The following is a 13918-nucleotide window of genomic DNA, read 5'->3' as shown; positions in this document are numbered from 1 at the left end:
GTTCAAATGTCTCTGAGCACTATGGGACTTAACATCTGAGGTCATCAGTCCCCTAGAACTTATAACTACTTTTATGGCCATTAATATTGCTACACCACGAAGATGACGTGCTACAGACGCGAAATTTAACCGACAGGAAGAAGATGCTGTGATATGCAAATGATTAGCTTTTCAGAGCATTCACACAAGGTTGTCGCCGGTGGCGACACCTACAACGTGAAGACATGAGGAAAGTTTCCAACCGATTTCTCGTGCACCAACAGCAGTTGACCGGCGTTGATAGGTGAAATGTTGTCGTGATGCCTCCTGTAAGGAGGAGAAATGCATACCATCACGTTTCCGACTTTGATAAATGTCGGATTGTAGCCTGTCACGATTGCGGTTTATCGTATCGCGACATTGCTGCTCGCGTTGGTCGAGATCCAATGACTGTTAGCAGAATATGGAATCGGTGGGTTCAGGAGGGTAATACGGAACGCCGTGCTGGATCCCAACAGCCTCGTATCACTAGCAGTCGAGATGACAGGCATCTTATCCCCATGGCTGTAAAGGCTCGTGCAGCCACGTCTCGATCCCTGAGTCAACAGATGGGAACGTTTGCAAGACAACAACCATCTGCATGAACAGTTCGACGACGTTTGCAACAGCATCGACTATCAGCTCGGAGACCATGGCTGCGGTTACCCTTGACGCTGCCTCACAGACAGGAGCGCCTGCGATGGTATACTCGACGACGGACCTGGGTGCACGAATGGCAAAACGTCTTTTTTTCGGATGAATCCAGGTTCTGTTTACAGCATCATGATGGTCGCATCCGTGTTTGGCGACATCACGATGAACGCACATTGGAAGCGTGTATTCGTCTTCGCCATACTGGCGTATCACCCGGCGTGATGGTATGGGGTGCCATTGGTTACACGTCTCGGTCACCTCTTATTCGCATTGACGGCACTTTGATCAGTCGACGTTACATTTCAGATGTATTACGACCCGTGGCTCTACCCTTCATTCGATCCCTGCGAAACCCTACATTTCAGCAGGATAATGCACGACCGCATGTTACAGGTCCTGTACGGACCTTTCTGGATACAGAAAATGTTCGACTGCTGCCCTGGACAGCACATTCTCCAGATATCTCACCAATTGAAAACGTCTGGTCAATGGTGGCCGAGCAACTGGCTCGTCACAATACGCCAGTCACTACTCTTGATGAACTGTGGTTTCGTGTTGAAGCTGCACGGTCAGCTGTATCTGTACACGCCATCCAAGCTCTGTTTGACTCAATGCCCAGGCGTATCAAGGCCGTTATTACGACCAGGGGTGGTTGTTCTGGGCACTGATTTCTCAGGATCTATGCATCCAAATTGCGTGAAAATGTAATCACATGTCAGTTCCAGTGTAATATATTTGTTCAATAAATACCCGTTTATCATGTGCATTTCTTCTTGGTGTAGCAATTTTAATGGCCAGTAGTGTACCTGACTAACCTAAGGACAGCACATACATCCATGCCCGAGGCAGGATTCGAACCTGCGACAGTAGCGGTCGCGCGGTTCCAGACTGAAGCGCCTAGAGCCGCTCGGCCACCCTGGCCGGCGCTTAGTAGGTGTTTGGAAAACCTTTTAGAGGGGAAAGAATACTTCGAATTAGTATAAGATTTTTATTTCAAATATTATTGAAAGATCTCTTGTTCGCACACAAATTTAATTTTGAGCGTGTATCGGTTCGATATTAACGCATTATAATATACAGTAAGTTCCGTTGCCATATGCTAATTACGGCCCACACTGGACCTCTTTAAGTAACTGCACTTTAATTATAACAACACACTATATACTCTTATTCTTTCCGTAATTAATACCGCATAAAAACCGTCCTGCTAACTTTCTAATCTTGGACGTCCCAGTGTCACATGCTCTAGATCCGCAGTTTGATCTGAATGGATTTCCCAGTTCAGATGTGACGTGTGACTTTCGGGTCCCAACGTAATGCGAGTCATTGCAGAATTGGCGAAGACAGGCATACCTATTCCCGTTCACGTAGGATTTTATTTGTCAGTGTAGAGATGAAGGCAGTGGGAGGTAACATAGTATAATAGGGGGGTGGGCTTCTATCACAGATTGCTTCGTCAATGGAGCTTCTATCACAGTCTGTGTATTGTCGGAGTGTACCCTTGCTCGAAAGGAATTGTACATATTTGTTCGTGCGCTCGTATTTATGTAGAAACTTAAGTATGTTCAATGCACGGCCGTTAATTTTTGAACTGAATTTCTGATTTTCTGTTAATTATACGGCACTTCGCGAATAAGTGACGATAAAATGTCATCGAACCTTCTAGCTGAATGTATCGAAGGGATTCTATGATTACAAGGAGTTCTGCAGTAAATATGCTTCTGGTGAAAGTTTGAACATTTTCCAAGACTGGTCACTTTCGTAACAAAATTTCAAGCATTGAAGCCTGTACCTTGTGTTGTTTTGAAACAATCTGTACAAAAGAAAAGAAAGTTGAGAGATGTCGTCCAGGTGAACGTGATGAGATAGGAGATTTTAACTGGTGAGATGGTTAAACTCATAGAAAATTTTAGGAGATGGTTAGACTGATAGAAAATTTTAGGTTGTAAATTGAGTCCCTCATATTCAAAGGTTAACTTGGAAGATAGATACTTTCTTACAAATTTAATTTTGAGTAAGAATAACGGAAAGATTTATGTGATGGAGTTAGTCGTCTCAGATAGTAACGAGAGTGGTAACATTTTACAAATATATTCAAGATGAGCGGGATCATGTACCGCAAACAGCTTCAGCTATGTATTATGGAATGAACTTTTCCACCGCGGATTTATTCTAGACGTACGTTGCTCTCGATGAAATTGTTGATCTTCTGGGTGAGTGGGTGGTCTGTGATCGAGGCACAGCTAGGTACGAACTTCTGATTAAATAGTTTCCACCTGAGCAGAAGAGTCATCTCGTTCTGCCTCCACCACGAGAACAGTGGCCCCCTACGCAAGATCTTGTGACACGGTATTCTAGGTCAGAGCGTGCTCTGCGGTCGTGACCGCGGCCCTGCCTAGCGTTCCGAGTGCAGCGGCGAATGGTGACGAGGGGTGAGACAGAAAGGGAAGAGGCACCGCTGCAGCCAGATACCGCTAGATCAAGACAGTCGTCCTGTGACATACCAAGCAGTCTCTAGCAGTACTACTTCCGTTAAATTAGATCTATGGTCTGTATTAACAATACTGTGGCCTTAAGCACTTGTCCAAAGAAAGAAGAGAAGCCACATTATTCAGTTCGGAATGAGAATTGCTTTACTTCACGTATAGTTTTATAATTTGAAGGCCATAGAAACGGATTAATATGTCATCGCACTACCCTGAGCTCGAAAAACTCTCTTTGGAACGTCATTACAAAGCCATCAACAAACAGGATATGACAACGATATGATACACTTGTCTTCTGGCGAAGGAGAATGAATGATGGCTGAAAAGAGAAACTGAATTAAGGGTAAGTAGAGTAGTGACAAAATCTTTTATCGTCGGCATCGGTAATTACTTGAATTGATTAAGTCTCTTAATGCAAGTGGAGAATCATTTGGTAACAGATATGGCGAACAAAAGTGACGGTATCAAACAAAAATTAATCCAGTGGAAGTATCATCTTAAAGTTCATGAAATAGAACATTTCCCGTAACTCGTGACAGACATTTGTGGACCAGCCATGACTAACTACGCTCCAGTATTTGAAATATTTCATGATGAGCTCTCAACGAGATTTCAATTGTTTGCACGACTGAAGACTGACCTCGAGTTATTTTTGAGGTCGTTCTCTGTTTTGGTTTCTGAGTACCTCATTACTTCCTACTTCTACATCTACATACATAATCCGCAATCCACCATAGGGTGCGTGGCAGAGGGTACCTCGTACCACAACTAGCATCTTCTCTCCCTGTTCCACTCCCAAACAGAACGAGGGAAAAATGACTGCCTATATGCCTCTGTACGAGCCCTAATCTCTCTTATCTTATCTTATCTTATCTTTGTGGCTTTCCGCGAAATATTCTAACATTCTGCGTGGTGTCTGTTTGTTCTATATCGTGTCTCCCTACCACTTTCACGCAACGACGCTCTGAGCGTGTTTTTTAGGGAATTGGCTAGTTTGAACCTGGGACCTGTTGCTGGTAAGGAGACGCCAGACCACACATGACATGTAGAGTTCAGAAGAGTTCAGTGAGACTAGCGATGATATAACCAAATACTTAATGATTTCAGCGTCAGCTCCGCTGCACTCCCTGTAAAAGAATCTCAATACTAACTAAATTTAGTGGAAGGGGTTCAAGGCTTTCCTATTTTTAGTTAGCTGGTAAAATAACGTCGAAAAAGCAGTTAAGTTTACCATTGGAAATTTTATTCTACTCACAAAACATAGTTTATAAATTGCACTATTAATAAAAGGAAATGTTTTAATACAGGATGGTAAAAACCAACTGCGTTCAACAAAAATGTGAACGAATATTCCCTGAATGGGTTTCCAAGTTCTACAATGGATCGAAGGATGACCTATGCCATATCACATCTATAATCTAGGTTTTAATTAAGTTTCACAAAAGAGAAAACTATCAAAATGGTCTACAGTGACCCTCAATTATCTTTAATTACTTATCTAACTTGTCGTAAATTACAGTGGCTGATATGGCTTCTGAATAACTATATAACAGAAAAATCATCGCGTTTCAGATTTTTACTTCAAGTGGCAAATGTGAACACCATGAGCTTTAATTGACGATCGACACTAGTATTACGCAAAAAGGGGGTGTGACAGATGAGACTTCTGCAGTTCTGAGTGAAGCTTTATGCGCTGTTATGCGGCATCGCGTGCGTTCATTACCTTGTCGGTGTTCATCAGGGGGTGGCGGACAGCACAGCTCCGCTCACCTCGCCGTCTCGGAAGGAACTCTCTCCTAAGTTCTCGTTACTACAATTTACCGAAGTTGGTTTAAAGAAAACTATCTGGCTGTGTTTTCCTCTGACCAATCAGGGTCTCAATGTTAACCTTAAGCTCCGCCTACAAAAATTCTGTCTATCCAATGAGAAACGTTATACTTTTCGTGGTGGGGCAATGTTTTTAAAGTTTGCAACGTAACAGAGACGCGAAAAAGTCTCACGCTAAAACTTGCAGCTGGTGTGGTCCTTTTAGTGTTATCATAAGATATATACTATTCTTCTGGAGGGCTCTATTTTTTAACATGGGCTGGGGGGTGGTCCTAGCGGTTAGCTGGCAACGTGGGTGTCCGACCCTTATCGTAGGGCCTTCCAGCTTAACACGGTTCTGCTCTCGGGTTCTGTTCTCGTTTCTCCCCTCGGAACTGCGTCTGTCTCACGGTGGGAAGGTATGACATGCATTTAGGCATTCTTGTGCTAGTCTGTGGTATTCCATTTGCTCACTCGTTACTTGTATTACTTTGGTTAATTTAATGTCACGATTTATTCGGAGCTATGTGACATACTACTGGATTTGCTTATCATGTCAGGGTTTTCATGGAAGGTGTTGGATTTGCCTGACACCTTACAATATAAGTTGGCGGCAGTAAAATTGTACTGCAGTCAGCCTCAAATGCTGGTTCTCTAAATTTCCTCAGTAGCGATTCACGAAAAGAACGCCTCCTTTCCTGCAGAGACTCCCACCCGAGTTCCTGAAACATTTCCGTAACACTCGCGTGATGATCAAACCTACCAGCAACAAATCTAGCAGTCCGCCTCTGAATTGCTTCTGTGAGTAACAAATCTAGCTGTCCGCCTCTGAATTGCTTCTGCGAGTAACAAATCTAGCTGTCCGCCTCTGAATTGCTTCTACTTGAACTGAAGCACGTACTATGTGGCACCAGGCTCAACGACCTGTTTGTCCAATCCAGTAGTTTACGAGACTTTTATAAAACGTTACTAGAGGAGCAAAATCTTCGATTGCAGAGACATGCCGCTAAGTTATTTAATGCTTGGTTCAACGAAGGTCTTCGAACGTCTTTTTGTCTTTTATGAAACTGACAAAGTCCCATCAACGTTCGGGTTTAACCGATATTATCCTGCGTATCTCCATGTGTCGGACTGTATTACGAACCATAATTCCGGATATATTCCATATTTTAAAATCGAAATATGTATACAAAACGTTATGCTAAATGCCTGTATGAAAAGTTTTTGTAGTTATGCTCATTGTATTAGCACAATCTAATGTACTTATTTTATGAAGTAATAAAGTCATTGTTTTGGAAACATATAAAACGTTGAAAACAAACGATACTGATAAATCCTGCCTAAAGAAGTATACTGCAATATTCTCGTCTTAGAAGTCGTCGCAATGAGTTGCAGACAGTCTTCTTCTTCGGAATTTAGCCGTCTCGCAAGGGCGCAGTGTTGGGGGAAGCCAGGCCCTCAGCACACTCGAGCGCAAATGTTGGCCAGACCTCTTGCAGGCTGTCAATTTTGTTTAGAATATAATTCAGAGCCCTACAATACGATGTGGTTCCAAAATATAATGTCAATCGTATAATGCCACTAAATATTCTACGGGGAAAAAATGCAAAACCTCAATGTATGCGTTCAGTGGCACCTGGGTGTAATACGTGCCTACTGAAGGGTTGTAGAGTTAGCCATTCATCTGTCACGTTCATCGACCATCAGATGGCGCTCAGCAGGCATGTCTGTGCATCCTCTGTTTTGACTCTGCATACAGTATCTGTGTTCGATTTAGGGTGAACAGTGTTTGCAACATCGTAGATTACAACCATGCCCCACCGACGAATATGTACTCTTGTTGAACAGCTTCTGCCATTTGAAGGGCATTGTAGGCATGCGGAAAACTGGATGGACGTCCCGACGGATTGCTGCACATGTTAGGCACAGTGTACCTGTGGTGTGCCGCTGCTTTCTGTAGTGGGCTGTGGAACATTCCCACACCTATGGACGTCCACGTAGAACAGGCGCACGGCGAGATCGACGCATTGTGCGAGCAGCGGTGGTTGACCGAGCATCGTCCGGGGACGGAATCCGTGCACGTGTTGCACCTGCAGTGTCATTAGGGATCACTGGGAACCGTCTGCTTGCAGCAGGATAGCAAGAGCATTTGCGCCTTTGGCTAGGCTACCACCGACACTACGACACCGCCAAACACGGCTATTCTAGTGTTGTGAAAGAACTGACTGGTGAGTGGAATGGCACTCTGTTGTCTCCGGTGATGAGAGCAGGTTCTGTCTGTATTCTAACGATGGTCGTTTACATGTAAAGCGTAGACTTGGTGAGCCGCCTATTTCTGAATCCTTTCGCCCACGATACACAAGTCTCCCGCCAGGCTTCATGGAACTGGAGCCATCAGATACAGCTCAAGGTCACATTTGGTGTTTCTGCAGGGTAAAAAACCAGGGCCCACTACATTGCACAGGCTGTTATCCCCATGCCACTGCCATTTCTTCGACATGAAGGTGATGCGCTTCTTCAGCAGGACAGTGCAAGTCCACAAGGGGCTGGTGCGACGTAACTGCATGGCCAGCAAGACCGAACACGAAACTTCCTGGCAGATTAAAACTATGTGCCGGACCGAGACTCGGACTCGGGACCTTTGCCTTTCGCGGGCGAGTGCTCTACCAACTGAGCTACCCAAGTACGACTCACGCCCCGTCCTCACAGCTTTAATTCCGCCAGTACCTCGTCTCGTACAATCCAAACTTCACAGAAGTTCTCCTGCGAACCTTGCAGAACTAGCACTCCTGGAAGAAAGGATATTGCGGAGACATGGCTTAGCCACAGCCTGGGAGTTGTTTCTAGAATGAAATTTTCACTCTACAGCGGACTGTGCTCTGATATGAAACTTCCTGCTAGTTGTGCAATGTTCGCAGGAGAGTTTCTGTGAAGTTCGAAGGTAGGAGACGAGGTACTGGCGGAATTAAAGCTGTGAGGACGGGGCGTGAGTCGTGCGTGGGTAGCTCATTTGGTAGAGCACTTGCTCGCGAAAGGCAAAGGTCCCGAGTTCGAGTCTCAGTCCTGCACATAGTTTTAATCTGCCAGGAAGTTTCATATCAGCGCACACTCCGCTGTAGAGTGACAATTTCATTCTAAGACAGAACACGTTAGGGACATGATGAAGCGGGAACTTACTCGATCTCCAGGACACGCAAGATTCATTTCTGAACTGTAACTAAAGACGCAAGATGCTTGGGACAATCAATCACATAATGCCATTCGGTACTTTTATGATGGTTCGTTTGCGAGGATACTCGCCTGCGTTGCCAGCAAAGAGGGGTACACCGTGTATTGAAGCGACTCTTTGGGTACCGTTTACTGTGACATGTGTGTTTCATTTGATCTGAATTTGTTATCGTATACTTGTACAATGAACAACTACCTGTCACCTCACTTGTCAATAAAATGGCCTTGTCCCTGAGGTTGTTGCATTTTTTTCCGGCAGTGTAATTTCAGAAGCTGAAAGCTTTAATCTGCGACTTCTGTATTAAAACGATCAGATGGTAAGCAAAGCAAATAAAAGAGTCATTCATGGCGGTCTTAACGAACGGCACCAGTGTGCCTGCTCTGAAATTTCATTCAGCCTGTGTGTTTAACGATTCAGTCTCGCCAGCTTTGATTGACGGATCAACCACGAGTGCACGTAACACACGGAACTAGTGCGCACTGTTCGCTTCTCTACACTAACCAAACCGTTATGACCACATGCATAATGGTTTATTAGTCCATCTTTGATACGCAGTGCAGCAGCACTTTTGCGTAGTACGTATTCGACAAGTCCTTGTTAGGTTCCGCAGGTGCCCGTGTCACGTAACTCCCGAAAATTACAGGCTTGTTTTGGGGCGCGGTGCTCGCACCCGACAGCGTCCCAGATGTTTCCATCAGGTTCAAGTCAGGTGAATTTGGTGGTCAAGACATCAGCGTGAGTTCGCTATCACGCTTCTGGAACCACTGTAGCGGGATTCTGGCCTTGTGGTATGGACAGTTATCGTGCTGCAAGAAGACAGCAGCAAGCTTGAAGCGCGGAGTGTTGTCGGAAACAATGTTCACGTGGTCCACTGCTGTGTTGGTGCCTTCAGTTACTATCACAGGTCTCGTGGAAGCCCAGGCGAATGCGCCCCGCAGCTTAATACCGCACCCATCACTTGGCGAGCTATCCACTGTCGGCTTCTTCTGAATAGTTTCAACCTATTTGTCCGTAGGGTAGAGAATTTTATCCGAAGGTACTGCCTGCTAATTCAGTTGGTGGTCGTTAACTCTGAACTGGTTGCTTTTCTTGTTATTTCGTGTGCCAGTTTTTATATGCTACTAGTAATCTATCGTCCGCCTACTGACTGTCCAAAAGGGCCACGATCCATGTCTCCGGCCCATTCGTCTCTGCTGTGTTATACGTTTTCTTCACGCTTCCACTCCGTAATCAACCTTTCGGCGTTGAGTGATCATAACGCTTTGGTTCATCAGCATACCTATGCTTCAGGTTGTATGTAATTGCGATAATAATTAAAGAAGGACTGACTCGTTAATTGGTAAATAACTGCACTGTTATGAAAACACTTTAGTCTGCGAATACGCTAGTAGTAATGGAATAAGCTACGAAAAATTGTCGTACATCGTTTTTGCATTATAGATTGATAATTAATGTAAAAATTACAGTCTGCTTTAGTTTAAAGATAGCAAACTTATAAGTATATTAGAAATAAATAATCTAAGATTGTTATTAAAATAAACGAAATATGGGATAGACTGTTTCCGTTAGTAAGACTTAGAATTTTAAACAGGTCTAATGACGCTGGTTATAGCTTTGAATGATCTTCCAGAATGGTTCGACCAAAACCAATTTTGGGCCGCTATTACTAATTTCAAAGTAACATCTGCACCAATTAGGTCATCAGGTCCATCGTTATCAGTCGTTATACTTAATGAATATCCCCTTAATGTAACAATTTATTCCAAGATAAAGTAACAACAATGCAGCGGTCGTATGGAATAAAAATAAAACAAATAAATAAAATTGAACAATATAAGTGCAGAATACAACATAACTGATATACAATGTGTTTGGCATATCGCCTTCTTACTTTAATAGGGGACTTCTTTTTTCTGTATCATTTCTCTCACGCTTCTCAAAAAGGCTATCAGCTTGTATTGTGCTTTCACTTATCTGTTTGCCATTTCTTTCATTTTAATGAGTTATATTCCACATATACTTAAAACTTTCTACCGTTCATAGCTGCTCCTCACCCAGAGCCATTTTTATTGTAGGTGTATCTTTTCTTCTTCCATCTCGCACTTCTTTGCATTAAACTTTACGCCATATTGTTGCATGACTTGTTTCCACACATGTAATTGCACTTCCCCCTAGTTGCTCTTCCACACAATGAAATCATTAGCAACAACATCTCTGACATATGTCCCCTGTCCCTCTTTGCCACTTGTTTCATTATATTACCCATCATCACAATGAAAAGTATCTGAGCTGTAACACTTCCTTATTTCAGATCGTTCCTCTGCGTCAGATATCCTGTTCTCTCTTCCTCCTCTCTCACGTAACTTACACTTCCCGGTACAATTCTTTTATTCTCGGTACAGTCTGTTTCCCTACTCATTTCCTCTTAGTGTTTCCCAAACTTTATTCTCGATGTAGTGTCATATGCTTTTTCTAAATTCAGGAAGACAGTAAATAGATGTCTCCCACACTCATAGTGGTATTCCTGGAGCTGTCACATCGCAAATATATCTACTGTCGACCTTCCTTGCATGAAGCAATACCTTTCTCCTCTCAACTGCTTTTGCAGTGTTCTTCAAATTCGTCTCTCTAGATTGTTCTCAAAGATTTCTGCACAGTGGCACTTACGATTAAAGCCCCTATATTTTTTTACATGTTTTCGTCTTTTCCCCTTGAAGACAGCTGCAGATATTCCCTTCTTCCAGATTTCCGGATTTTTCATCTCTTTCCATACAGCTCTCATAGGTCTAAACGACAACAGTGTTCCCATCTCTTCTGTTGATGTGAAAATTTCCACACTTGTTTATCCATCGCTGTGTCGTTCCTCATTCCACGTTTCTCAGTGCCTCCTCCTCTTCCATCCTCATTAGATGTCTCTCTACTTCCAGTACACCTTCTATCTCCTTTATACCTCTGTTTTCCACTACTGTTCCATCTGAGTTCAACAAAACATCAAGATTTGTCGTCCACAGGTGTTTATGGTCCTCCTCCTCATTTCCATCTGTATAAATGATCTTTACATTCTGTGCCATTCCTCTTCTCTTGTTTCTGATAATTCCATACAATAACTTTCTACATTTTGTTTCCTTTGGTTTTCTACTCCATCATCGTGGTCAGTGTCTCCATCCACTCTCTCTGTTCGTCTATAACAATTTTTTGTGTTTTTCTCTTTATCAGTTTATATTCTTCCCTTGCTTTTGGTGTCCACAGCCTAATGCCTTGCTCTACTTTTAAACTGCTTTTTTAACCTCAGCATTCCATCAACATACCTCTTGATATCCCATTATAGGTAAGGAAAATGGTTCAAATGGCTCTGAGCACTATGGGACTCAACTTCTGAGGTCATTGGTCCCCTAGAACTTAGAACTAGTTAAACCTAACTAACCTAAGGACATCACAAACATCCATGCCCGAGGCAGGATTCGAACCTGCGACCGTAGCGGTATTGCGGTTCCAGACTGCAGCGCCGTTAACCGCACGGCCACTTCGGGCGGCTATAGGTAAGGACACCGCATCACTGTAAATGTATCATGATGCTCGTTTTATACCTAGATACAATGTACAAAACTTTGCAACTGTTGAAAACGGCGACTAGGAACATCAACCTAAATTAAAACGGCGAGTGAATGTTGTTTTACCTTTCAGAGACTGGCGGTGTTGTGGCAGAAACGGGCTGCCACTTAATACCCTAGCAAGCAGTTCCTCCTCCGCTTCAACTGGAGTTTTGTTCGCTAGTGATATTGCGTGCCCCCGTAAGAAGAAAATCGAATAGAGTGAGATCTGATAACCGCGCCACGCGCCAGTCACCGAATGGCACCGTCTCTACCGAATCAGCGATTGGGAAATACGTTCTCCAGGTGACCTCGAGCGTTGGCGCTGTCAGACGTTCGGTTAGGTCGCACTAACAAGCTGTCAGCGAATTTCGCCCTTCACCATCAGTGACGTCAAACAGCTATTTAGGAAGCCGTGGAGCTTCCATGTACGTCAGCGCTGATTAGTGGCCAACCTAAACAGCCCGCTACGAAGAAATTGGTTGTTCATGCTCCACGCCCTTCACTGATGAAACTGCGTCGGTCGTCTGGGTTAACAGTTCGCGACTCGCCAGAGGGCAAAACGATACAGCGCAACCAAAACGGCACTGTTCCTCCGGGCAGTATCTTCGCATACAGTAACGCAACTCTCACTTTAATTCTTGTGCCACTCCAGCGAAGTAAGAGGACAACATATCGTGTAGGATTCTGCAGTTCCTCTAATTTTTACCTTGAAATATTTTGTACTCTGTTGTGGAATACAGATAGGAATGTTTCGAAGTGTGACCCTTGAGGTTTATTATCCGCTGTTGTTGAGTTCTGCCATAATCAGCGCTAAAATGGTTAAATGTAAATCCTTATTGTTTAGCAGCACTGAAGAGGTTTTCCAAACAGTAGATGTTCATTCCATGAAGGAAAATAAAATCTCTTCATTTCATTTAAGTTTCTTATTCTTTCTTTCTAAGCATTCCTTGCCAGACGATTGACTTCTACCATTGCGACCCAATCAGCCTGTTTTAATTTCAAGTTTGATGCCAATAACAAATGACAAAAGAAATTTTTTTGTATGATATAATTATAAATTAACAGTTTCTGGATTTTCTCCTTTACTTGTACTGTGAAACCTCGTTTCTTCCCAAACTTCATGATTCTAGGCCAAGGGGAAGTACCATATAGATTTTGATGAGTGAGTTTACGAGTATCAAAATTTGTGACCCAAATGACCGTAGTTTTTGGTTGCATTGATTTAGGAAGTTTGCATTTATTACGCCGCCAAGGGCCTATACACCTTAGTATGTGACATAAATGTCAACTTGATACGTCTACCCTTTCTGAGAAAAAGGGCTTTTAACAGTCGGACGGGCAGACGAATAAGAAAGCGATCCCGTAAGAATCCGTTTTCACCGACTGATGCACTCAACCAGAAAGCAGTAGTTCCTACAATATATCGGTGAATAAAAAAAGATTCCAGAGCTAGAGGAAAAAGCCACACAGCTTTACCTCCTCGTGCATTCGTCATACCTCGTATACCACATCACAGAGTAATAACTTGTCGTATAAGAGTGTGTACTCGTACTGTACCCCTCCGTAACTGAGTGGTCAACGCGGCTGACTGCCATCCAGAGGATCCGGGTTCAATACCCGGTACTGCAGAGGATTTTTCGATGGTCGGAGGACTGGAACAGGGTGCAGTCCCCCTCGTGATGCCAAACGAGGAGCTACCTGACCGAGTAATAGCAGTAAAACCGACGACGACCCAGAGAACGATGTGCTGACCCCACGTCCTCCATGCTGCATCCAATGACGCCCTTAGATACGATGACACGGCGGTCGGTCGGAGCCATTGTGCCCGCTAGGACTTGTGGACAGAATTAACGTTTTACAAGAGTGTATGTACTTCCGGGCAAAGCGTGTTGAAGGCCTGTTCAGTTTCAGTGTGGCAGCGCTGTTGTGTTTACGTGCGAGATGCAAGGAGGAGAGGTAGTTAACAGTGTACACTCCAGTACATATACCGCAAGCTATTTTACTATGTGTGGCGGAGGGTACTTTTTGATGCTTCTATTTTTCTACCCTTTCCACTCATGGATGTCATGTAAAGAGAACCATTGTGGTTAAACCTCCGCATCAACTCTAGCTTCTATGATTTTATCCGTGCG

Source organism: Schistocerca cancellata, chromosome 2 (genome assembly GCF_023864275.1).
Source record: "Schistocerca cancellata isolate TAMUIC-IGC-003103 chromosome 2, iqSchCanc2.1, whole genome shotgun sequence".
Taxonomy (NCBI): Eukaryota; Metazoa; Arthropoda; class Insecta; order Orthoptera; family Acrididae; genus Schistocerca; species Schistocerca cancellata.
The sequence above is the reverse complement of the archived record's forward strand: the minus strand, read 5'-3'. Positions refer to the sequence as shown.